The sequence below is a fragment of the Anolis sagrei genome, chromosome 8, assembly GCF_037176765.1.
Source record: "Anolis sagrei isolate rAnoSag1 chromosome 8, rAnoSag1.mat, whole genome shotgun sequence".
Taxonomy (NCBI): Eukaryota; Metazoa; Chordata; class Lepidosauria; order Squamata; family Dactyloidae; genus Anolis; species Anolis sagrei.
In genome coordinates, this window is record NC_090028.1 from 7,218,037 (window position 1) to 7,243,898 (window position 25,862).

A 25,862-nucleotide genomic window follows, 5' to 3' on the forward strand; every position below is an offset into this window, starting at 1 on the left:
AGCAGGTTGAGGGTGAATCCAGCAAAGACGGAGATCCTATGGCTGGGTCAACCAGGCAGTGGGGATATCCATCTGCCCACCCTGGATGGTGAGGCGTTACGCCCGTCATCATTGGTCAAGAGTCTGGGAGTCCTTTTGGACCCTCTGCTGACGATGGAGGCCCAAGTCTCCGCCGTGAGCAGAACCGCCTTCTTTCACCTGCGGCAGGCTAGACGGCTGCCCCCCTCCCTGTCCAGGGACGACCTAGCTATGGTGATCCAGGCCACGGTCATCTCAAGACTGGACTACTGTAGCGCCCTCTACATTGGCCTCCCTCTGTCAGTGATTCGGAAGCTCAAGTTGGTACAAAACGCAGCTGCTCAGCTTCTTGCGGGAATTCCGATGAGATGCCACATAACACCAATCTGACTGCAGCTGCATTGGTTACCAATTGAGCACCGGATCACTTTCAAAGGGATGGTACTCACCTTTAAGGCCTTGCATGGTCTGGGGCTGATGTACCTGAGGGACCGCCTCACCCCCTACCAACCCCAGAGATCCCTCTGTTCTGAGGACCAAGATCTATTGGAGGTACCCAGTGTCAAGACCTTGCGTCTAACAGCAACCAGATGCAGAGCCTTCACAGCAGTGGCGCCATCAGTCTGGAATGCTCTGCCACCTGAAGTTCGTGCCCTGCGGGACTTACCAGCTTTCCGCAGGGCATGTAAGACATACCTGTTCCGACAGGCTTTTAATGTTTGATACTGTTGTTTTTAAATTGTTTTAAATTGCTTTTAAACTTTGTTAGATTTTAGCCATTCTTGTAAGCCGCTCCGAGCCCCAGGGAAGGGAGTGGCGGCATATAAGTTTAAATAATAAATAAATAAATAAATAAATAAATAAATATTGCGCAATTGCGTCCGCCATTAACAAATCGATTCGTAATTTACGAAATTTCGGAAATTTCGAAATTTTGAAATCTTAAATTCCGGAAGTCCTCAGAATTTAGAAACGCTAGCGCACCCTAGAAACGAAACGAGTTTAGAACCAATTTTTTTCTTGATCACCCAAACCAGATAGATAGATAGATAGAGATAACAAACAAGTTTTACGGCACACAGAAAGGCCCTTCTTTGAGGCCAAATCCTCTCCTGGCTTTTGCATGCTCCAAACATCCACCGCATATGCATATTTAATGACTATTAATGGCATTTTCCTGTTGATCCACTCCTTGCAGATTTCTTTCCACCTTGATGGACTTTCAGGTTCAGCGTACGCCGCTCCTTGGCTTCTTTGTGACTTTGAGGATGGGGAGAAAAAGCCTATTCTTTCGGCAAAAGGGATTCCAAATGGACCGTCTTTGGAAGGCTCATGTTTTTGTCTTGCTAGCGCCGGGACTCTCTGGAGAATGTGCACAAAGCCTTTGAAGACGTCTCGCTGCTGAGTAACTCCGTGCTTTGCTCGGTTCATTATGAATGAGAACAGCGGGTGAAGACGGCCGTAAGAAACGCAGGAACAACAACAGGATGCTGTTTGAACTCAATAGGGATGGGTACAAAAGTCGGTTTCGACAATTAGCACATTTCTTCATGAACACAAAGCACGGAATTGTGTGTGTGTGTGCATCATGACCAACATAAATATTGGTAGGACTTGACCAAGGATGATAGGATTTGTGGTCCACCAACATCTGAAGAATCCTGTGAACATCGCCAGCCATGGATCTGGACCAAACTTGGCACATATATCCAATTTAAAGTACTTGTGAGTTTTGTGGGGCAATGACAGAGGATGATGGGATTTGTAGTTCACCAACATCTGAAGAAACCTGTGAATCTCACCAACGATGGATCTGTACCAAACTTGGCACATATATCCATCTTGACCAACTTAAAACACTGATGAGTTTTGTGGAGCAATGACAGAAGATGATGGGATTTGTAGTTCGCCAATATCTGAAGAACCCTGTGAACCCCACCAGTCATGGATCTTGACCAAACTTGGCACATATATCCACCTTGACCAACTTAAAACACGGGTGAGTTTTGTGGGGCAATTACAGAAGGTGATGGATTTGTAGTTCACCAACATCTGAAGAATCCTGTGAACCCCACCAGCCATGGATCTGTACCAAACTTGGCACATATATCCATCTTGACCAACTTAAAACACTGGTGAGTTTTGTGGAGCAATGACAGAAGATGATGGGATTTGTAGTTCACCAACATCTGAAGAACCCTGTGAACTTCACCAGCCATGGATCTGGACCAAACTTGGCACATATATCCTATTTAAAGTACTTGTGAGTTTTGTGGGGCAATGACAGAGGATAATGGGATTTGTAGTTCACCAACATCTGAAGAAACCTGTGAATCTCACCAACAATGGATCTGTACCAAACTTGGCACATATATCCATCTTGACCAACTTAAAACACTGGTGAGTTTTGTGGAGCAATGACAGAAGATGATGGGATTTGTAGTTCACCAACATCTGAAGAACCCTGTGAACTCCGCCAGCCATGGATCTGGACCAAACTTGGCACATATATCCACCTTGACCTACTTAAAACACGGGTGAGTTTTGTGGGGCAAAGACAGAAGATGATGGGATTTGTAGTTCACCAACATCTGAAGAACCCTGTGAATCTCACCAACGATGGATCTGTACCAAACTTGGGACATATATCCATCTTGACCAACTTAAAACACTGATGAGTTTTGTGGAGCAATGACAGAAGATGATGGGATTTGTAGTTCACCAACATCTGAAGAACCCTGTGAATCTCACCAACAATGGATCTGTACCAAACTTGGCACATATATCCATCTTGACCAACTTAAAACACTGGTGAGTTTTGTGGGGCAATGACAGAAGATGGTGGGATTTGTAGTTCACCAACATCTGAAGAACCCTGTGAATCTCACCAACGATGGATCTGTACCAAACTTGGCACATATATCCATCTTGACCAACTTAAAACACTGGTGAGTTTTGTGGAGCAATGACAGAAGATGGTGGGATTTGTAGTTCACCAACATCTGAAGAACCCTGTGAACTCCACCAGCCATGGATCTGGACCAAACTTGGCACATATATCCATCTTGACCTACTTAAAACACGGGTGAGTTTTGTGGGGCAAAGACAGAAAATGATGGGATTTGTAGTTCACCAACATCTGAAGAACCCTGTGAATCCCACCAATGATGGATCTGGACCAAACTTGGTGTTGTGACTCAGCTTGACTCTGAGTCTGAAGCTGAGCTGTTTGGGCCTTCTGTGTTGTGGTTCAACAGGCTCCTGAGCAGCCTGATGGGTTTCAGTTTTCTGAGTCACAGTTTTCTCAGCCTGCAGTCGAGTTGGGAAAGCAGTTCTCACAGGACAGGAATGCAGTTGATAAGGAGGAGGACCTGGTGGTGTTTGAGAGCAAGGTGAAGCTTAATCTGAGACACAACATTCTGAGCCTGACTTTGGGCCTTCCGAGCCTGATTTCCTGCAGGATGACAAGAAGGCTGATGGGTACAGGAACCCTCTTAAACCAAAGAAGCTATTCTTAGAAATGCCCCTTGACTTTTCTGTCTGGGCCTCTTTCTGCTGTAAGCGCTGTGACTTTCGTAGAAACTGGGAAACATTTCTATCTCTGACTATCTGTTCTCTTCGGTCCTCATTAGAAACCCCAGGTGGAGAGATATCACGGCTAACTTCCAAAACATTATCTTCCAGCTGTTGGGTTTCGTTTTCATCCCCACTGACCTCTGCATCAACAACAGATTCCACACTGTCAGAGTCAGGGAGAGCTTGCTCAGTTGGAAAAACTATCAGAGAATCCTGTTCACACAGATCAGGATCAGGCTGAGCCCCAACATTCCCCAGGGAAAGGAATGTTCCTGCAGTTAGAGAGACTGATAGCGAGAGTGAAATCCCATACGGCCAGGTGGAGGATCCGTCCCAGCTGGACCCAGATAAGGGGTTGCATAGCCTTGCAGATAATGAATTAATGAGCAGACAAGATCGTTTGCAATTAAGTCTTCGGAGAAGCGAGAAGCCAAAGGTGCCAAGGTCAACGCAATGCTTTCATGTTCGCAAAGGATATTTAATCTTGTAGCTGACAGATAGTTGTTGTCAGTCCAACATTGCTCTTCCCATGTTAACTTCTGGAGATTTTCCTTGGCTTTTCGCAGCACGCTTCTGACTTCCTGAGTCTGGGATTTGGGTCTTGTTTTCAACTGTTTTACCATGGACTTTTGCTTGACCATTGCTAAGGGATTATGCTTCATGTTTTTGTCTTTGGATCTTGGGAACTTTGCCTTTACATTTAAGTCTCTGTTTTGCCTATGGAACTACTGCAAGAAAACCTGCAAAAGGTGTGATATAAACCAGACTCCACTTGTAGGCACATAAATCTAAGACCAGCAAAGAGAGGGAGACCAAAATGCACTCGCTTTTCTTCCTTTCTCCAGCTTGCCATGACTAACACTCTTAGGTAAGACGCTGAGTTGTGCAGTCATGTTTACATGGTGCATCGTGCCTGCCCTTGTCCTGCTGAGTATTCAAGGCTGTTTGGTTTACACCGAAGCCTGTCAACTTGTTTCACAAATATTTATTTTCTGGATAAATCATACTGAGAAAATCCCTACGATAAGGCTACCAAACAAGAGAGATAGCTTGGAGGTATATTATTGGAGCCCTCAGTGGCACAGTGCGTTAAGCCGCTGAGCTGCTGAAGTTGCTGAGCGAAAGATCGCAGGTTCGAATCCAGGGAGTGGGGTGAGCTTCTGCTGTTAGCCCCAGCTTCTGCCAACTGAGCATTTAATGGCCTAGCAGTTTTCAAGGTCTGGCTTCTTACTGCCTGGGGGAATTTTGGGAGGTGATTAGTTAGCCCTGATTGTTTCTTGTCTGGAATTCCCCTTTTTTGCGTGTTTACTGAAAGGTCGTAGGTAGGGCTGGGCGGTTTCATTTCGTAATTTCGTAATTCGTTAAAAATTCGCTATTTTTTTTGATAACGAAGCGATTTTGAACCATTCAGGAAATTTCGTAAATATCGAACTTTTTTAAAGAAAAATTTCGGAATTCTTTTAAATATCGAAACGCAAAAAACCCCAAAAAACGAATCGAGTTTAGAAACAAATTTTTCCGTGGTTGCCCAGCCCTAGTCGTAGGTTCTAATCCGGGGAGTGGGATGAGCTCCCACTGTTAGCCCCAGCTTCTGCCAACCAAGCATTTAATGTCCTAGCAGTCTTCAAGGTCTGGCTTCTTACTGCCTGGGGGAATTCTTTGTTGGGAGGTGATTAGTTAGCCCTGATTGTTTCTTGTCTGGAATTCCCCTGTTTTCGAGTGTTGTTCTTTATTTACTCTCCTGATTTTAGAGTTTTTTAAAAAATATTGGTAGCCAGATTTTAAACCGCTGAGCTGCTAAACTTGCTTACTGAAAGGTCGTAGGTTCTAATCCAGGGAGCGGGGTGAGCTCCCACTGTTAGCCCCAGCTTCTGCCAACCAAGCATTTAATGGCCTAGCAGTTTTCAAGGTCTGGCTTCTTACTGCCTGGGGGAATTCTTTGTTGGGAGGTGATTAGTTAGCCCTGAGTGTTTCTTGTCTGGGATTCCCCTGTTTTCGAGTGTTGTTCTTTATTTACTGTCCTGATTTTAGAGTTTTTTTACATACTGGTAGCCAGACTTTAAACAACTGAGCTGCTAAACATGCTTACTGAAAGGTCATATGTTCTAATCCAGGGAGCGGGGTGAGCTCCCACTGTTAGCCCCAGCTTCTGCCAACCCAGCTTCTGCCAACCTCGAAAACACGCAAATGTGAGTAGATCAATTGGTACCACTCCAATGGGAAGGTAACGGCCCTCCATGCAGTCATGCTGGCCACAAGACCTTGGAGGTGTCTATGGACAATGCCGGCTCTTCAGCTTAGAAATGGAGATGAGCACCGACCTCCAGAGTTGGACACGACTGGATTTAATGTCAGTGGGAAAGCTTTACCTTTACGAACTAACCAGCAAATTAAAAAAAAAACATATACAATAAAACACCCGCTAAAAACATATCAACATTAAAATTATTAAAATCATGTAATATGGTAGTCTAGGTCATTCCGGTTATCATTGCGCATATATATATATATATATATATATATATATATATATTAGGGCTGGGCGGTTTCGTTTCGTTAATTCGTAATTCGTTAAAAATTCGTTATTTTTTTTGTTAACGAAGCAATAACGAACCATTCTGGAGCAACTTAAAAATGAAACGACTTTTTCAATTCGTTTCATAAATGCTTCGTATTTCGTTATGCATTCGTTTCGTTATTGGTTTGAGGTCGTTTCGTTATTATTTCCGCATGTCTGGGGCAAGTTTTATAGTTGTTTTTTGTTTAATTAGTGAAAAAAAATTATAATATCACACCAACAGTCAACAACAGAGGGAGAGGGAAGCTTCAGAAGTTTTTTTAGCGTATTGCTTGATCGCGGCTGCCATTAACGAATCGATTCGTTATTGTTTCGTTATTGTTTTGTAATTTTTTTACCATTTACGAAATTTCGTAAATATCGAACTTTTTTAAAGGAAAATTTCGGAATTCTTTTAAATATCGAAACGCAAAAAACCCCAAAAAACGAATCGATTTTAGAAACAAATTTTTCCGTTGTTACCCAGGCCTAATATATATATATAGCTGTTCCCTGCCACGCGTTGCTGTGGCCCAGTCTGTTGATCTGGAAAATAAAGTAATGAGAAAGTTTTGGTTTCTAATCTATGTAATGTCTTTCTGCTTGTGGGTAAACAGTATTTCTTGTTGTTTCTTTGTCAGTGTTGATGTGGAGATTGTCTGATTTGCCTACTCTGGAACATGCAACATATAATTTTCCTTCTTCAGGGATCCCTTTCAAATCTATGATACTATGTGTGTGTATGAATCATATCTATCTATATCTATGGCAGGATGGCTCTGTGTCAGGAGGGCTTTGATTACGTTTTCTTGCCCTGGTGAAGGGAGTTAAACTGGATGGTCTGAAGTATTTTCCATTGGTCATGGGGGTTCTGCGTGGGAAGTTTGGCCCCATTCTGTCGTTGGTGGGGTTCAGAACACTCTTTGATTATAGGTGAACTATAAATCCCAGTAACTACAACTCCCAAATGTCAAGGTCTATTTCCCCCAAACTCCATCTGTGTTCATATTTGAGCATATGGAATAATCATGCCAAGTTTGGTCGAGATCCATCATTGTTTGAGTCCATAGTAGTCTCTGGATGTAGGTGAACTACAACTCCCAAACTCAAGGTCAATGCTCACCAAACCCTTCTAGTGTTTTCTGTTGGTCATGGAAGTCCTGTATGCCTGGTTGGTTCAATTCTAGCATGCTATTTGATTGTAGAGAAGACAATGATGCTGGGGAAAGTGGAAGGCAAAAGGAAGAGGGGCCGACCAAGGGCAAGATGGATGGATGGCATCCTTGAAGTGACTGGACTAACCTTGAGGGAGCTAGGGGTGGTAAAGGCCGACAGGGAGCTCTGGCGTGGGCTGGTCCATGAGGTCACGAAGAGTCGGAGACGACTGAACGAATGAACAACAATTTGATTGTAGGTGAACTATAAATCCCAGCAACTACAACTCCCTATCTAATCTATCTATCTATCTATCTATCTATCTATCTATCTATCTCTATGGCTGGATGGCTCTTTGTCAGGAGGGCTTAAATACGTTTTCTTGCCCTGGTGAAGAGAGGTGGACTGGATGGCCTTATGTATTTTCTGTTGGTCATGGGGGTTCTGTGTGGGAAGTTTGCCCCGATTCTGTCATTGGTGGAGTTCAGAATGCTCTTTAATTGTAGGTGAACTGTGAATCCCAGTGACTACAAATGTCAAGCTCTATTTTCCCCAAACTCTATCTGAGTTCATATTTGGGCGCATTGAGTGCATGTGCCAAGTTTGGTCCAGATCCATCATTGTTTGAGTCCACAGTGCTCTCTGGATGAAGGTGAACTACAGCTCCCAAACTCAAGGTCAATGCCCACCAAACCCTTCTAGTGTTTTCTGTTGGTCAAGAGAGAACTGTGTGCCAAGTTTGGTTCAATTCCATCGTTGGTGGAATTCGGAAAGGTCTTTGATTGTAGGTGAACTATAAATCCCAGCAACTACAACTCCCAAATGTCAAGGTCTATTTTCCCCACCATACCCTTCCAGTATTTTCTGTTGGTCAGGGGAGTTCTGTGTGCCAAGTTTGGTTCAATTCCATCATTGGTGGAGTTCAGAATGGTCTTTGATTGTAGGTGAACTATAAATCCCAGCAACTTCAACTCCCAAATGACAAAATCAAAATGTTTTGAGTGATGGTCACTCCTTGTGTAGTGAGATGTTTTGTTGCCAAATTTGGTGTGATTTCGTTCATTGGTTCTTTGGTTTTTAAGGTACTCATTATGCACAGAGCATTTATATATATATAGATAGATGACCAACAAAGCAATATTTTTTTCTCTGAATGGTTTCCCAGAAGCTTATAAACATTTGCTTCTTGCCACCAAAATCCAAGGTCACTAAATCAACGTGGGTCACTTTTTCCCCCCCAAAGGACAGGACGGTGCATTCCTCCAAATACCCTCTCCGAGGTCCCAATCCACTAATAGCAGAATAATCCTCTTATTGAGGCCAGATCAGGGCATTGATAGGAATTCATACATGTTTACACATTGGCAGAAATTACAGCTGTGCGCTCCGCCGTCCCCTCCCCAGCCGTTGCATTAGCAAAATGTTCTCATATTGCACAAAAGCTCATGCTGGCCACTTATGTAACCCATTTTTAGTCCAGGCTGGTGCACATTGTTTTTGGAACGGTATCATTGATTCAAAGCAGACCCAAGACTACAACGCTTACATTCAGGTGTCCTTTATTTCTCCCAAGTATTATCTACATAGCATTGTCGAAGGCTTTCGTGGCCAGAATCTGCAGCAGATCACAGGAGCTGTCTTTATAGACCTATCAGCAGCTTATGATACTGTAAACCACTGCCTCCTCCTGAGAAAAATGTATAATATCACAAAGGACGACCACCTCACCCGCCTCATAGGAAACCTGTTACAAAACAGGAGCTTTTTTGTTGAGTTCCAGGGCCAGAGAAGCAGATGGCGGAAACAGAAGAACGGCCTGCCTCAGGGGAGCATGCTTACTCTATCCATGTTCAACATCTACACAAATGACCAGCCACTGCCAGAAGGGATGGAGAGCTTCATCTATGCTGATGATCGTGCCATCACCACTCAAGCAGGGAGCTTTGAGATGGTTGAACAGAAGCTCTCCGAAGCTTTAGGTGCTCTTACTGCCTATTACAGGGGAAACCAGCTGATCCCTAACCCATCTAAAACACAGACATGTGCTTTTCATCTCAAGAACAGACAAGCATCCCGAGCTCTGAGGATGACCTGGGAAGGAATCCCACTGGAGCACTGCAGCGCACCCAGATACCAGGGAGTCACCCTGGACCGTGCTCTGACCTACAAGAAGTACTGCCTGAATATCAAGCAAAAAGTGGGTGCTAGAAAAAAATATCATACGAAAGCTGACTGGCACAACCTGGGGATCACAACCAGACACAGTGAAGACATCTGCCCTTGCGCTATGCTCCTCTGCTGCTGAGTATGCATGCCCAGTGTGGAACACATTTCACCACGCTAAAACTTAGGGAAATTTTTACTTGCGGCTTCATCTTTCATTTGCTCAACAAACTAGCGGATCTTTCTTTGTGTGTCTGTAGGGTCTCTCCCTCCTGGGTGAGGCCCTCCTAAATCCGTGCTCGACTTCATTATTACACTTTGGTACCACTTTAAATGGCAAAACATCCCATTGTTGGCTCTTGGTTGAAGCTACAAATAGGTTTATATGTAACTAGCTTGGGTAGCCAGCCTGGCCCAGGTTATTTGAAAAAGGCATGCTTTTTATTTTATTTTACCCAATGCATAAGTTTGTTGGTGAACTACAACTCATATCATGCCTTAAACTCCATCAATACTTAGAGTATTGATGTATTGATGTAGAGTATTCTCCAATACTGGAGAAATTGCACTGCTTAGCCGGTATTGCACCACCTGACATCCGCCGGGAAGTAGCAGCCAAGAGTGAAAGGACCAAGGCAGAGACATCTCCAGCTCATCCCCTGTTTGGGTATCAGCCAGCACGTCAACGACTTAAATCAAGACATAGTTTTCTTAGATCTACAGAGACACTCGCTGGAACACCCCAGCAAGCGAGAGTCCAAAAGTGGCAGGCCCAAACCGAGCACCTCAATTCATGGGTGATACCAGATGAGAGACTCCCCCCTGGGCACTCAGAAGACTGGGCGACTTGGAAGGCGCTGAACAGACTGCGCTCTGGCACCACGAGATGCAGAGCCAGTCTTAAGAAATGGGGCTACAGGGTGGAATCCTCGGCATGCGAGTGCGGAGAAGAACAAACCACTGACCACCGGCTGCAATGCACCCTGAGCCCTGCCACATGCACGATGGAGGACCTTCTTGCGGCAACCCCAGAGGCACTCCAAGTGGCCAGATACTGGTCAAAGGACATTTAACCAAATACCAAATTTGCAAAATCTGTGTGGTTTTTTTCTTTTTTTTTTCTTTTTAATCTCTATGTTTGTTTTGCTCTGTTAGAATTGTAATACAACGGTTGCTGATGACACGATAAATAAATACTTAGAGTTTGTCATGTTGGGTAAGTTTGCTCTGGATGCATCATTGGTGGGGTTCAGCGTGGTCTATGGCTGTAGGATGAACTATAGCTCCCACCATGGTGGGTCAGTCCCCTCAAACCCCTCCAGGTTTGGGTGCGCTGCAATGCTCCAGTGGGATTCCTTCCCAGGTCATCCTCAGAGCTCGGGATGCTTGTCTGTTTTTAAGGTGAATATTTATTTCGCGCATTTCTACCCCGCCCTTCTCAACCCCCGAGGGGGGACTCAGGACGGCTTACAAAAGGCACAATTCGATGCCAGCATAAACATAAACAATGGATAAAACATGTATACAGCAATTATAACAATTAAACAGTCACTTTATACAACAAAATCAATTAAAATCAATACAACCAGTCAATACTCAGTGTTCACCATCTCAGAATGCTCTTTGATCGTAGGTGAACCATTAATCCCTGCAACTACAATTCCCAAATGTCAAGGTCTATATTCCCCAAACCCTAACAGTGTTTGGGCATATTGAGTATTCGTACCAAGTTTGGTCCAGATCCCTCACTGTTTGAGTCCACAGTGCTCTCTGGATGTAGGTGAACTACAACTCCAAAACACAAGGTCAATGCCCACCGAAAGCTGGAAAGATCTATCATTGTGTGAGTCCACAGTGCTCTCTGGATGTAGGTGAACTACAATTCCAAAACGCAAGGTCAACAGTATTTTGTGTTGGTCATGGGAGTTCTGTGTGCCAAGTTTGGTTCAATTCCATCATTGGTGGAGTTCAGAATGCTCTTTGATTGTAGGTGAATTATAAATCCCAACAACTACAGCTCCCAAGTGACAAAATCATACCCTCCCCACAACCCCACCAGTATTCAAATTTGGGCATATTGGGCATTTGTGCCGAATTTGGTCCAGTGAATGAAAATACATCCTCATATTAGATCATTACAATTCACAACAGTAGCAAAACTACAGTTATGAAGTAGCAATGAAAATAATGTTATGGTCGTGGGTCACCACAACATGAGGAACTGTATTAAGTGGTCGCGGCATTAGGAAGGTTGAGAGCAACTGGTGTAGACACACCATCTAAACCTGCATTTCTCAACCTGTGGGTCGGGACATGTAGGTGAACTACAACTCCAAAACTCAAGGTCAGTGCACACTAAACCCTTCCAGTATGTTGTGTTGGTCATGGGAGTTCTGTGTACCAAGTTTGGTTCAATTCCATCATTGGTGGAGTTCAGAATGCTCTTTGATTGTAGTTGAACCATTAATCCCAGCAACTACAACTCCCAAATGTCAAGGTCTATTTTCCTCAAACCCCACAAGTATTCAAAATTGGGCGTATTGCATATTTGTGCCAAATTTGGTCCATTGAAAATACATCCTGCGTATCAAATATTTACATGATGATTCTCAACAGTAGCAAAATTAAAAGTAATGAAGTAGCAATGAAAATAATGTTATGGTTGGGGGTCACCACAACACGAGGAACTGTATTGAGGGGTCATGGCATTAGGAAGGTTGGGAAACATTTGGGCATATTGAGTATTTGTGCCAAGTTTGGTCCCAATCCATCATTGTTTGATGTTGTTGAACTACAACTCCAATACTCAAGGCCAATGCCCACCGAATGCTTCCAGCATTTTCTGTTCGTCATGGGAGTTTTGTGTGCCAAGTTTGGTTCAGTTCCATCATTGGTGGAGTTCAGAATGCTCTTTGATTGTAGGTGAACCATTAATCCCAGCAACTACAACTCCCAAATGTCAAGGTCTATTTTCCCCAAACCCTAACAGTGTTTGGGCATATTGAGTATTCGTACCAAGTTTGGTCCAGATCCCTCACTGTTTGAGTCCACAGTGCTCTCTGGATGTAGGTGAACTACAACTCCAAAACTCAAGGTCAATGCCCACCGAATGCTGGAAAGATCCATCATTGTTTGAATCCACAGTGCTCTCTGGATGTAGGTGAACTACAACTCCAAAACCCAAGGTCAATGCCCACCGAATCCTTCCAGCATTTTCTGCCGGTCATGGGAGTTGTGTGTGCCAAGTTTGGTTCAATTCCATCATTGGTGGAGTTCAGAATGCTCTTTGATTGTAGGTGAACCATTAATCCCTGCAACTACAATTCCCAAATGTCAAGGTCTATTCTCCCCAAACCCCACCAGTGTTTGAGCATATTGAGTATTCGTGCCAAGTTTGGTCCAGATCCATCACAGTTTGATTCCACAATGGATGTTGGTGAACTACAACTCCAACACTCAAGGTCAATACCCATCGAATGCTTCCAGCATTTTCTGTTCGTCATGGGAGTTGTGTGTGCCAAGTTTGGTTCAATTCCATCATTGGTGGAGTTCAGAATGCTCTTTGACTGTAAGTCAACTATAAATCCCAGCAACTACAACTCTCAAATGTCAAGGTCTATTTTCCTCAAACCCCACCAGTGTTTGGGCATATTGAGTATTCGTGCCAAGTTTGGTCCAGTCAATGAAAATACATCCTAATATCAGATAATTACGATTCACAACAGAAGCAAAACTACAGTTATGAAGTAACAATGAAAACAATGTTATGGTCATGGGTCACCACAACATGAGGAACTGTATTAAGGGGTCGCGGCATTAGGAAGGTTGAGAGCCACTGGTGTAGACGCACCCTCTAAACACTGCTTGCAGTACATCCAAAGTGGTTTGATCCTGCCTTCTGCTTGGCCCGTGTTCAGAGAGGGCCGATCTGTGGCCTGGCCCCCAGCGCCAAAGCTTTCAGAGCTTGGAGTTCATAATTAGACTTAGACGATCGCTTTTAAGGGATAATAGAACACAGTCGGAGAGAGGAGACCCGTCCTCCTGCTGGGAGCGGAAAGTGTGTTTGCTTGTCAGCATCTGTCAGGAAAGATTAATGTGTAAGTAGGTTGCAGGCTGGATGCCAGTTTTTATTTTTTAATAATCAGATGGCCATCGTTGCATTCCACCGGAGAGCACAACTGTTACTTTCTGATAAATTGCAGAGTGGATTTCGCCTGACCTGGGGTTGCAAGGGGAGATCCGGTTAGTGGCCACAGTTCCCAAACCCCTCTATGCAAAGGGATACTAATTTGGAGTAAGACCTTGCACCACATGCTTTAACAATGCCAGAGAATCCTGGGATATGTAGTTTGCTGAAGCAGCATGTGCTGGTACGGCCAGGGGCGGCTCGTCCATTATGCGAAGTAAGCGGTCGCAGAACCCTTTTTTTTTGCCAGGGGCGCAGAGGCGCCTCTGTAAATGCCCCTCGACCGCCACTTGAGGAGCGCCCCCTCAGCTCACAACAGCCTTAGCAGTCCGGAGGGAGCCTCGGCTTTCTTGCCTCGCTGCTGGGCGATCTTCTTCCCAAAGGGGCCGGGTGTTGGGGTTCAGCCTGATCCTGATCTGTGTGAACCGGATTCTCTGATATTTTTTCCAACTGAGCAAGCTCTACCTGACCCTGACAGTGTGGAATCTGTTGTTGATGCAGAGGTCAGTGGGGATGATAATGAGACTCAACAGCTGGAGGAAAATAATGGTATAGTGCAATATAGTAATATATACTGATATTGTACTATGCTAATAATATAATATATTGTATGAAAATATATATTGTAAGCCGCTCTGAGTCCCCTTTGGGGTGAGAAGGGCGGCATATAAGCGCCGTAAATAAATAAATAAATAAATAAAATGTTTTGGAAGTTAGCCGTGATATCACTAGCCGTGATATCTCTCCACCTGGGGTTTTTAATGAGGACCGGAGAGAACAGATAGTTAGAGACAGAAATATTTCCCAGTTTCTACGAAGGTCACATCGTTTACAGGAGAGACAGGCCCAGATTTCAAAGTCAAGCATTTCAAAGAATATCTTCTTTGGTTTAAGAGGCCTCCTGCCGGGTGCCTCTTTAGATCAAGCAACGTTTGGGACTGTGGCTGTGCCTTGGCAGAATTCCTGTGTTTCATGGCCGGTAATCCCAGAGGCTTAGTTATCAAGTTCATGGTTAGTAAAAGGCTAACAGGTTCCTGGTTCTTGTATTGTGGCTTTTGAAATTTTGCTCAAGTTCAGAGATTCTACTGACTGCTGTGTTTTTCTGTGGCTTTTTGACTTTGCATTTACCTTTCTTTTGTAACCAATTTTTCATCAATAAACAAGGATTGCTTTTCCTACAGTCCAGTGTGGTGGATTTAATCTTATGGTCTCGTTTCTTGAACTGGGATGCAGCACCGGGCCCTTGAGCCTCGCCTAGCCCCTCTCGTTCCTGCTCCACCTGGCCACCGGGTGCGCGAGCATAGCCGGCTCTCAATCGTTCTCTGCATTTGATCCCTTCCCCATGACCGGCTCCCTTTCCCGATCCCCCGGCGCTCCACCCGCCTCCTCCTCTCCTCTCCCCAATCCCCTTGGGATTGGTGGGCCAAGGGGCGGAGCCATCGCGTCTGGCCCGCTTTGGGTCCAGAGGCGTGTCTGAAGACCCCAGCGTGCGCACCAAAAGTCGCCTCTTCTCCTGACTTTCTCTTCAGCCATTGGGACCAAGAGAGAGAGAGAGAGAGAGAGAGAGAGAGAGCCCCTCCGGCTGGAGGTATCTCCCACCTCCGCTCCCTCCTTTGTTTTTGCGCCTATCTTCAGGAAAGGTGGGCATCTCCACCTCTCTCTCTCTCTCTCTCTCTCTCTCTCTTATTTTTCTCTATTCTCTAATTATTATTATTACAATTATTATTTCACTTTATTATTGTTATTATTACGTTTATTATTTTTTTCTATTCCTAATTATTATTAAATTTATTATTTCACTTTATTATTGTTGTTATTATTACAACAATAGTACAGTAATTATTACATTATTTTACTCTTTTATTATTATTATTATTATTACTACATTTATTATTTTATTCTCTTTAGTATTATTGGAAAGACACGTAAGTACATTTACACTGAATAGGTAAGAATAATGGTAGTCTTCTCTTAAATTACAGCTTTATGTAAATATTCAAAAACAATTAACCTACTGATGCTTCAATTAATGTATTTGAATTGATATCTATTTTTATTTTGAAATTTACCAGTTGCTGATGCATTTCCCACACTCGGCTTATACTCGAGCCAATCTGTTTTCCCAGTTTTTTGTGGTAAAATTTGGTGCTTTGGCTTATATTCGGGTCGGCTTATACTCGAGTATATACGGTATATTCTGCCCTTCTCGTCCCGCAGGGGACTCAGGGCTGATCACAATGCACATATACATGGCAAACATTCAATGCCATAGACACAAAACATATATAGACAGACACACAGAGGCTATTTAACTTCCAGGTTCATGAGGGAATGCTTTGAATTCTAGCCACCAGAGGTGTTGTAGTAGAGTCTGTTGGCAACACTGCAACTAGTAGTAGGAGTGGTAGAGGAGGGAAATGAGGTGCCCAGGTATTAGATGAGGAGCAGCAAAGGATGAGAATTCGGGAGATACTTATGTCAACCACTGATGAAGAATCCTTTGAAGGTTTCTCCAAGAGTGAAATGAGTGAGGAGGAGGAAGGAGGTGCAGATGGGAATAGGGGAACTAAGAGGGTTACTCGAGAGCAGGAGTCAGACGAGGAGCGTCAGAGAAAGAAGATCCGGGACATACTTACTGCTCCCATTGAGGAAGAGAATTTCATGGGTTTTTCTGGGAATGATGGGTCTGGGAGTAGTGAGGATGAAGAGGAACCACTGGATTGGACCAAGGTTCAGGAGATTCAGAATGTGTGTACTCAACCAACGTCCAGTGACACTTTTGCTGTGTTTTCTGGTGGCGGGGATTGGCAATCTGGTGATACTGTGGAATCATGGGGAGACCTAAGTCTTGACAAGAGGTGGAAGAGTTGGAGGGATAGGCGTTGGCGTTCAGCTGTAGAAGCTAAGCCAGCTGAGAGTGAGGAGGATGGGGTGGAAGGCAGCTCATCATCAGATGATGAGTCATAGGATAAATGAAGGTATTGGAATGATAGAACTTTGCAGTAGGCAAAGTGTTGGTTTCGTGCCTTGGGTCTTGTCGCTGCCGCTTCTCTTTTTGGGCTTGGGTCCTGGATCTGCAGGTTGCTGCTTGCTTCATGTACCGACCGGCTTGGATTCTCGTAAGTGCGGATTTCCCCTCTCCTTGACTTCGGACTGTTTTTGACGACAACGCTGCCTTTTGGACTTTGGAAATTTCAACTGGGATTTCTTCAACTTTGGACTGCTTCTGGACGACGGCGTCTCTTCACGGCTCTTTGTTTGCTTACTATCTTTGAACTGTGTGACTTTGGTGTGCTTTGGAAGAACTCTTGTTTAATCCGGATTTTTTTTTGCCAGTTTAATCCGGTTTATTTTTTGAGTTCGTTTTTCAAGCTGCAAATTGCTGCAAACTTTGAGTTTTGACCAGAGGCACTGAAGCAAGTGTCTCTGAGTCCTGTTTACTTTGCTTTAATAAACTATTGCTTTGGACATACTCCTGTGACTGGCTCTTGGAGGAATCTGGGTTCTGACAAGGGGAGCTGTCGCTTCACCGGCCAAACTTTGCTCCACAATCCTGGACCAAAGCCATATGGTTGAAAGGTCGCTTCTACCATTCCCCATATTGACATGTAGATCTGGAATTGGAAGGCCTCTGGGAATCTTCCCTTTGTTTTTCTGTTACAGTACAGAAGTTCAACCCTCTACTGCGTGAACAGACTCTTTGGGACACTGAAACCTCAAAGCAGAAAGAGGGCCAGATGCTGCGATGCCGTGAAGACCTGAAACAATGTACACGAAGCGCGAGCGTGAAGGGGGAAATGAAATTGCCCTTTGTAAAATGCATGGCTGCAAAGGTATAATTAGAGGCAGGCAACAAATGGTGGACCGCAGAACAATCCCTTTGCAGATGAATCATCCCTCCAGAAATAAACATGGGACTGAAGAACCCTATAATGAGCGGCGAAAGGCTCAATTAAAGAAGGGTAAAACAACAAAAGAGCAGGAGGATCTGTCAGATCAAACTCAAGGCTTACCTATTCCAGCAACCTCATCCCATGGGGACCAAGAAGATACCTTTGGGAAGGAAACAAGGAAGTCATGGTCTTCCTACATGTGTTCCAGAGCAACTGGTGCACAAGAGAAATGCTTCTTTGTATCTATGTATAAGTTGACCTTGTATATAAGTCAAAAGCAGGTTTGGAGTCCTCCTAGGATAGTGTTTCTCAACCTTGGGGTTGGGACCCCCGGGGGGGGGGGGCATTGCAAGGGGGTTTCCGAGGCGTCATCAAAGACCATCAGAAAACACATATTTCTGATGGTTTTAGGAACCCCTTTGGCACAGTAGCTTAGGTTCACAGTAGGGCTGGGCAACCACGGAAAAATTTGTTTCTAAACTCGATTCGTTTTTAGGGGGTTTTTGCGTTTCGATTTTTAAAAGAATTCCGAAATTTTTCTTTAAAAAACTTTGAAATTTACGAAATTTTGGAAATTTCGAAACAATTACGAAACAATTACGAATCGATTCGTTAATGGCGGACGTGACCGCGCAATACGCTAAAAACCCTCCAAATGGGACAGGGGGAACTTCTGAAGCTTCCCTCTCCCTCTGTTGTTGACTGCTGGTGTGATATTATAAATTTTTTTTACTAATTAAACAAAAAACAACTATAAAACTTGCCCCAGACATGCGGAAATAATAACGAAACGACCTCAAACCAATAACGAAACGAATACATAACGAAATACGAAGCATTTACGAAACGAATTGAAAAATTCGTTTCGTTTTTAAGTTGCTCCAGAATGGTTCGTTATCGCTTCGTTATAAAAAAAAATAACGAATTTTTAACGAATTACGAATTAACGAAACGAAACCGCCCAGCCCTAGTATCTATGTATTAGTCAACCTTGTATATAAGTCAAAAGCAGGTTTGGAGTCCTCCTAGGACAGTGTTTCTCAACCTAGGGGTTGGGACCCCCGGGGAGGGGGTCACAAAGGGGTTTCCAAGGGGTCACCAAAGACCATCAGAAAACACATATTTCTGATGGTTTTAGGAACCCCTTTGGCACAGTAGCTTGGGTTCACAGTGCTCTCTTGATGTAGGTGAACTACATCTCCCCTAAATCAGTTTATCCCAAATCCAGCCAGTGTTTAATAATAATAATAATAATAATAATAATAGGTTCTTGTGGGTGTTTTGGGCTATAGAGCCATTTCTCCTGACGTTTCGCCTGCATCTATGGCAAGCATCCTCAGAGGTAGTGAGGTCTGTTGGAATTAGGACAATGGGTTTATATATCTGTGGAATGGATGGGGTGGGGCAAAGAGCTTTTCTCTGCTGGAGCTAGGTGTGAATGTTTCAACTGACCACCTTCATTAGCATTTGAAGGCCTGCCTGAGCCTGGGAAAATCTCTTGCTGAGAGGTGTTAAGATGTGCCTGGTTGTTTTCTCTCTGTTGTTTTGCTGTTGTAATTTTAGAGTTTTTTAATACTGGTAGCCAGATTTTGTTCATTTTCATAGTCTCTTCCTTTCTGTTGGAACAGAGAGGAAACAACCAGGCACATCTTAACACCTCTCAGCAAGAGATTTTCCCAGGCTCAGGCAGGCCTTCAAATGCTAATGAAGGTGGTCAGTTGAAACATTCACACCTAGCTCCAGCAGAGAAAAGCTCTTTGCCCCACTCCAACCATTCCACAGATATATAAACCCATTGTCCTAATTCCAACAGACCTCACTACCTCTGAGGATGCTTGCCATAGATGCAGGCGAAACGTCAGGAGAAATGCCTCTAGAACATGGCTCTATAGCCCGAAAAAACCCACAAGAACCTAGTGATTCCAGCCATGAAAGCCTTCGACAATACAATAATAATAATAATAATAATAATAATAATAAGGTTGTTGTTCATTCATTCAGTCGTCTCCGACTCTTCGCGACCTCATGGACCAGCCCACGCCAGAGCTCCCTGTCAGCCATCACCACCCCCAGCTCCTTCAAGGTCAGTCCAGTCACTTCAAGGATGCCATCCATCCATCTTGCCCTTGGTCGGCCCCTCTTCCTTTTGCCTTCCACTTTCCCCAGCATCATTCCCTTCTCTAGGCTTTGCTGTCTCCTCATGATGTGGCCAAAGGACTTCAACTTTGTCTCTAGTCTCCTTCCCTCCAATGAGCAGCCGGGCTTTATTTCCTGGAGGATGGACTGGTTGGATCTTCTTGCAGTCCAAGGCACTCTCAGAACTAATAATAATAATAATAATAATAATAATAATAATAATAATAGTAACACTTTATTTATACCCGCTACCGTCTCCCCAAGGGACTCGGTGCGGCTTACATGAGGCCGAGCCCAAAATACAACAATACAAGCAATAACAACAACAATACAAGCAATTTAAAATAAGAAAGCAATAAAACAATAACACATGCATTATCAATAGAACAACACACTTTAAAATCTATGGGTAGGCCAAATGTAATTAAAATTAAAAGATTAAAAAAATAATAATAAATAAAAAATAATAAAATAATAAAAAATAATGCTGGACATGGATGAAAAAAGTGATAGGGCAGTTTGTGGGAACATACGACCAGACCTAAATATATAAAGTGCTTTGGAGGACAAAGTGCTATGGGATCATTATGTTTTCTGTTTGATTGTAGGTGTACTATAAATCCCAGCAACTACGACTCCCAAATGTCAAGGTCTATTTTTCCCAAATTTGACCAGTGTTTACATTTGGGCATATTGAGTATCAGTGCCAAGTTTGGTCCAGATCCGTCATTGTTTGAGTCCACAGTGCTCTCTGGATGTAAGTGAACTACAACTCCAAAAATCAAGGTCAATGCCCACCACATCCTTCCAGTATGTTTTGTTGATCATGGGAGTTACCAACCAGTATTCAAATTTGGGCATATCAGGTATTTCTGTTAAATTTTGTTCCAGTGAATATACATCCTGCATATTAGATATTTACATTACAATTCATAACAGTAGCAAAATTACAGTTGTGAAGTAGCAATGAAAATAATGTTATGGCTGGGGGTCACCACAACATGAGGAACTATATTAAGGGGTCGTGGCATTAGGAAGGTTGAGAAACACTGCCATACTTCCAACACATCCACTGGGGCACCGATTGGACAAATAAGCACATCGAAAAAGATACATGCACTTGGTGCAAATGGCCCACCCCACAAAGAAAAGTGCCCCAATTGGGCCAGTTCTCTTCACTCACTACAAGTCTCAAATCTGTGTGTTGCAGCTTCCAACAAAGGAAGAGCTTTGCATGGATTCAGCCGGTCTCCGATATCTAGAGCGGAGAGGTTTGTAATGCAGGAGAGATGTGCAGCTGTCTTCTTCTTTTTGGTCTGGATGGACCGATCACCCAGCCTCCTCTTTTGTTCTCTGCGCTCTTCCCTTCCATCCCATTTGGCGAGAGAACTGAAGAAGTTTCACTGCATTCTTAGTGCTTTGTTTGAGAACAATTAGTGCTAATTAGTTTCGGAGCAATGCTTATTTCTCAGTTACTCCAAGCGCGCTGGGGAAATTTGGAACAGCCATTCATTCTCTTTCACAAGACCACAGAGGTATCTTTGTGTTCATGTGTCACAATCAGCTAACAGCCCTATAGTCCTAGTTAGTAGCCTATAGTTCTCCTGATGTGTTGCTTCAGGAGGACTATTGGCAAGCAGATTTCATTAGGGATGTGCAACTTGGCAAAAAATGTGCAATTTTTGGTCACGTTTTCAGCTCTCGCCCCCCAATTCCATTTGCTGGGAAATTCCTGAAATTGGAAGGGGGTACCGTTTTTGGCAAGATGGATGGATGGATGGTATCCTTGAAGTGACTGGATTGACTTTGAAGGAGCTGGGAGTGGTGACGGCAGACAGGGAGCTCTGGCATGGACTGGTCCATGAAGTCTCGAAGAGTCATAAAGACGAAACGAATGAACAACAACAAACCGTTTTTGGTCCTGTAAGATTCGGTCCATTGGCACCAATAGGGAAACTTTAGAACAGCATTTCTCAACCTGGGGGTCGGGACCCCTGAAGGGGTCATGAGGGGGTGTCAGAGGGGTCGCCAAAGACCATCAGAAAAATAAGTATTTTCTGTTGATCATGGGGGTTCTGCATGGGAAGTTTGGCCCAATTCTATCCTTGGTGGGGTTCAGAATGTTAATTCATTGTAGGTGAACTATAAATCCCAGCAACTACAACTCCCAAATGTCAAGGTCTATTTTCCCCAAACTCCACCAGTGTTCACATTTGGGCATATTGAGTATTCATGCCAAGTTTGGTCCAGATCCATCATTGTTTGAATCCACCTGTGGATGTAGGTGAACTACAACTCCAAAACTCAAGGTCAGTGCTCACCAAACCCTTCCAATATTTTCTGTCAGTCATGGGAGTCCTGTGTGCCAATTTTGGTTCAATTCCATTGTTGGTGAAGTTCAGAATGCTCTTTGATGATAGGTGAACTATAAATCCCAGCAACTACAACTCCCAAACGACAAAATCAACCCCACCCCACCAGTATTCAAATTGGGGCATATCAGATTTGGTCCAGTGAATGAAAATACATCCTGCATATCAGATATTTACATGACGATTCATAACAGTAGCAAAACTACAGTTATGAAATAGCCACAAAAATAATGTTATGGTTGGGGGTCACCACAACATAAGGAACTGGATTAAGGGGTCACGGCATTAGGAAGGTTGAGAAACACTGCTTTAGAGGCTCGTTTCTCCATCATTTTAGGCCTATCAGGATAAACCTTGTCTCACTTGTAGGGTGCAATTACAACTGCAAGCCTGCCAAGTTTCAGAACGTTTGACCAATCCACTGATTTTGGGGAAGTTTTTAAAGTTTTTACCATAACTTTAAAAAACCCACAAGAGGGTGCTCTGAGAATTGAAGTCCCAACCAGTGTGCAGGAAGAGATGAGAGTGGACACAGTCATATAGGCCTCTGATTGGCTGAGAAAGAAACATGAGAAACAGAAAGAGAGAAATACTTCAATTCCCATCATGCCCCTTTGAGCTCTGCGAGTGCAGCGTTTTTTCAAATGAAGCAGAAAGTGTTTGAGGACCAAGACATCCGTAGGGATACCAAGGGGCTTGTTTATAAAGCTATTCTCCTCCCAACCCTGCTATACGCCTGTGAGACGTGGACTATTTACAGATGTCACATGCAACTCCTGGAACAATTCCATCAGTGTTGCATCCGAAAAGTCCTGCAAATCTCTTGGGAAGACAAGCAGACAAATGTCAGCGTGCTGGAAGAAGCAAAGTGTTGGGGTTCAGCCTGAGTTTGAACTTGAACCTGATTCTCTGTTTGTTCCTCCTGATGCTAATGAAAATATATTTGCTGATGCTAATGAAAATGTACTTCCTGATGCTAATGAAAATGTACTTCTTGATGTCAATGATCCTGAAATTAGTGAGGAAGAAACTTCTGTAGATTTGGAAAATGAAAGTACCAGTGTTCATGAGAATGTTTCAGAGGGAAGCCATGACCTTTCACTCCCTTCTGCACCTGGGAACCTTAATGAGAATAGAAGGGGCCAGATCTGGCAAGACAGGAGTGAATCACTCAGCTTGCGAAGGTTTTCCAGATTAAAAGAAATACAAACAACGGCTTCAAAGCAGGGAGGCGTTTCACGAAACCAATTCCTCGGTTTTAAGTGCCTTCCGCTGGGCTGACTTTCTCAGTTCAGGCATCGTTTTAGATTGATGAAGACCTTGGCAGTTCTCCCGATTTCCCTGGCTATCGTCTTGAAAGATTTCTAGGACACCAAGTACAGTTAGTGGATTGCTAACAGGTTCCAGTGTTTTACAGGGTGGCTTTGGGTTTTGATCTTGTTCATGGAAATTCATGTTTGCTGATTTTGCTGTGGCTTTTGACTTTGCATTTTTCCTTTATTTTGTAACAATTTTTCTTCAATAAAAAAGGATTGTTTTTTCACAGTCAAGTGTGGTGGATAGTTATCTTAGGGCTTCGTTTCCTGCTCTGGATTGCAACACAAAGACCACCAGCACTGAAGCGATGCTCCTCACTTCATAAATACATATTGGTCAAAATACAGCCTTGGTCGCCTTGGTGGATGACCTCCGTAGAGGACTGGACAGGGGGAGTGTGACCCTGCTGGTTCTCTTGGACATCTCAGCGGCTTTCGATACCATCGATCATGGTATCCTTCTGGGTCGCCTCTCTGGGATGGGTCTCGGGGGTATGGTTCTGTCGTGGCTCCGGTCCTTCCCGGAGGGACGAACTCAGATGGTGAAGCTGGGAGATGCCTGCTCGGACCCCTGGCCTTTGACCTGTGGGGTCCCGCAAGGCTCTATTCTTTCTCCCATGCTCTTTAACATCTACATGAAACCGCTGGGAGAGGTCATCCGGAGTTTTGGAGTTGGGTGCCATCTCTACGCAGATTACACACAACTCTACTACTCTTTTCCACCCAACTCCAAGGAGGCCTCTCGGGTGCTAGACGAGTGCCTGGCCGCTGTGTCTATCTGGATGAGGACGAACAAGCTGAAGATTAATCCCGACAAGACAGAGGTCCTCCTGGTCGATCGTAAACCAGATCGGGGTATAGGGTGGCAACCTGTGCTAGACGGGGTTACACTCCCCCTGAAGTCACAGGTCCGTAGCTTGGGAGTCCTCCTGGATTCATCGCTCACGCTTGAGGCTCAGGCTTCGGCGGTGACCGGGATGGCTTTTGCACAACTGAGACTTGTGCGCCAGCTACGTCCGTACCTCGCTAAGGCTGATCTGGTCGGGGTGGTACATGCCTTAGTCACCTCTAGACTGGATTACTGCAATACGCTCTACGTGGGGCTGCCCTTGAAAACGGCTCGGAAATTCCAGTTGGTCCAACGGGCAGCAGCCAGGATGTTAACTGGGGCCCATTACAGAGAGAGGTCAACCCTCCTGTTTAAGGAGCTCCACTGGCTGCCGTTTATTTTCCGAGCCCAATTTAAGGTGCAGGTGCTTACCTACAAAGCCCTGAACGGTTTGGGACCACCCTACCTGCGTGACCGCATCGCTGTCTACGAACCCACACGCTCACTCCGGTCATCTGGGGAGGCCCTGCTCGTGATCCCGCCCGCGTCACAAGCGCGCTTGGTGGGGACGCGAGACAGGGCCTTCTCCGTGGTGGCCCCCCGCCTCTGGAACGCCCTCCCGAAAGATCTCAGACAAGCCCCTACACTGGCAGTCTTCAGAAAGAATTTGAAAACCTGGCTGTTCCAACGTGCCTTTTCAGATTAGGAATCTCCCACTACCAAATCCCAGAAGCACTTTAGTACCAAATCACCGCACACTGCACACCGCACTTATATCATAATCCCACACCCCTCCGATACATCAGCACTTTTAACCTTGTACCCCTACTTCGGCCGACTCAGTTTTTAATAATGTCTTGTCGTATTGCTATTGTTATTGTTTTTCTGCTTAACTGTTTTTATTTGCTAGGTATTGTATTGTTGTATTGTGTTGAGCTTCGGCCTATTGTGAGCCGCATCGAATCCTTCGGGAGATGCTAGCGGGGTGCAAATAAAGTTATAATAATAATAAAATATATTTAGCTGCCTGAGCTCCTTCTATTTTATCAGTTTTAATACTAATTTATGCAATGCTTTTGATACAAAATAATTTTTTGTAATTAAAAATACCCAGCTAATTTTTAATGTTTCTGACAATTTTTTGGACTTCAGTTCCCGAAATCTCCCAACGAGAATTTTATTTCTCGTGTCAGGGTAGCCAGTCTGTTATATTACATTTCTAACAGAACAAAGCAAACAAACAGAGAAAATACAAAATGTGTGAGTTTGGTAGTTGATTAAATGTCCTTTGACCAGTATCTGGCCACTTGGAGTGCCTCTAGTGTTGCTGCAAGAAGGTCCTCCATTGTGCATGTGGCAGGGCTCAGGGTGCATTGCAGCAGGTGGTCAGTGGTTTGCTCTTCTCCACACTCGCATGTCGAGGATTCCACCCTGTAGCCCCATTTCTGAAGGTTGGCTCTGCATCTCGTGGTGCCAGAGTGCAGTCTGTTCAGCGCCTTCCAAGTCGTCCAGTCTTCTGTGTGCCCAGGAGGGAGTCTCTCATTTGGTATCAGCCATTGGTTGAGATTCTGGGTTTGAGCCTGCCACTTTTGGACTCTCGCTTGCTGAGGCGTTCCAGCAAGTGTCTCTGTAGATCTAAAAAAACTATGTCTGGATTTAAG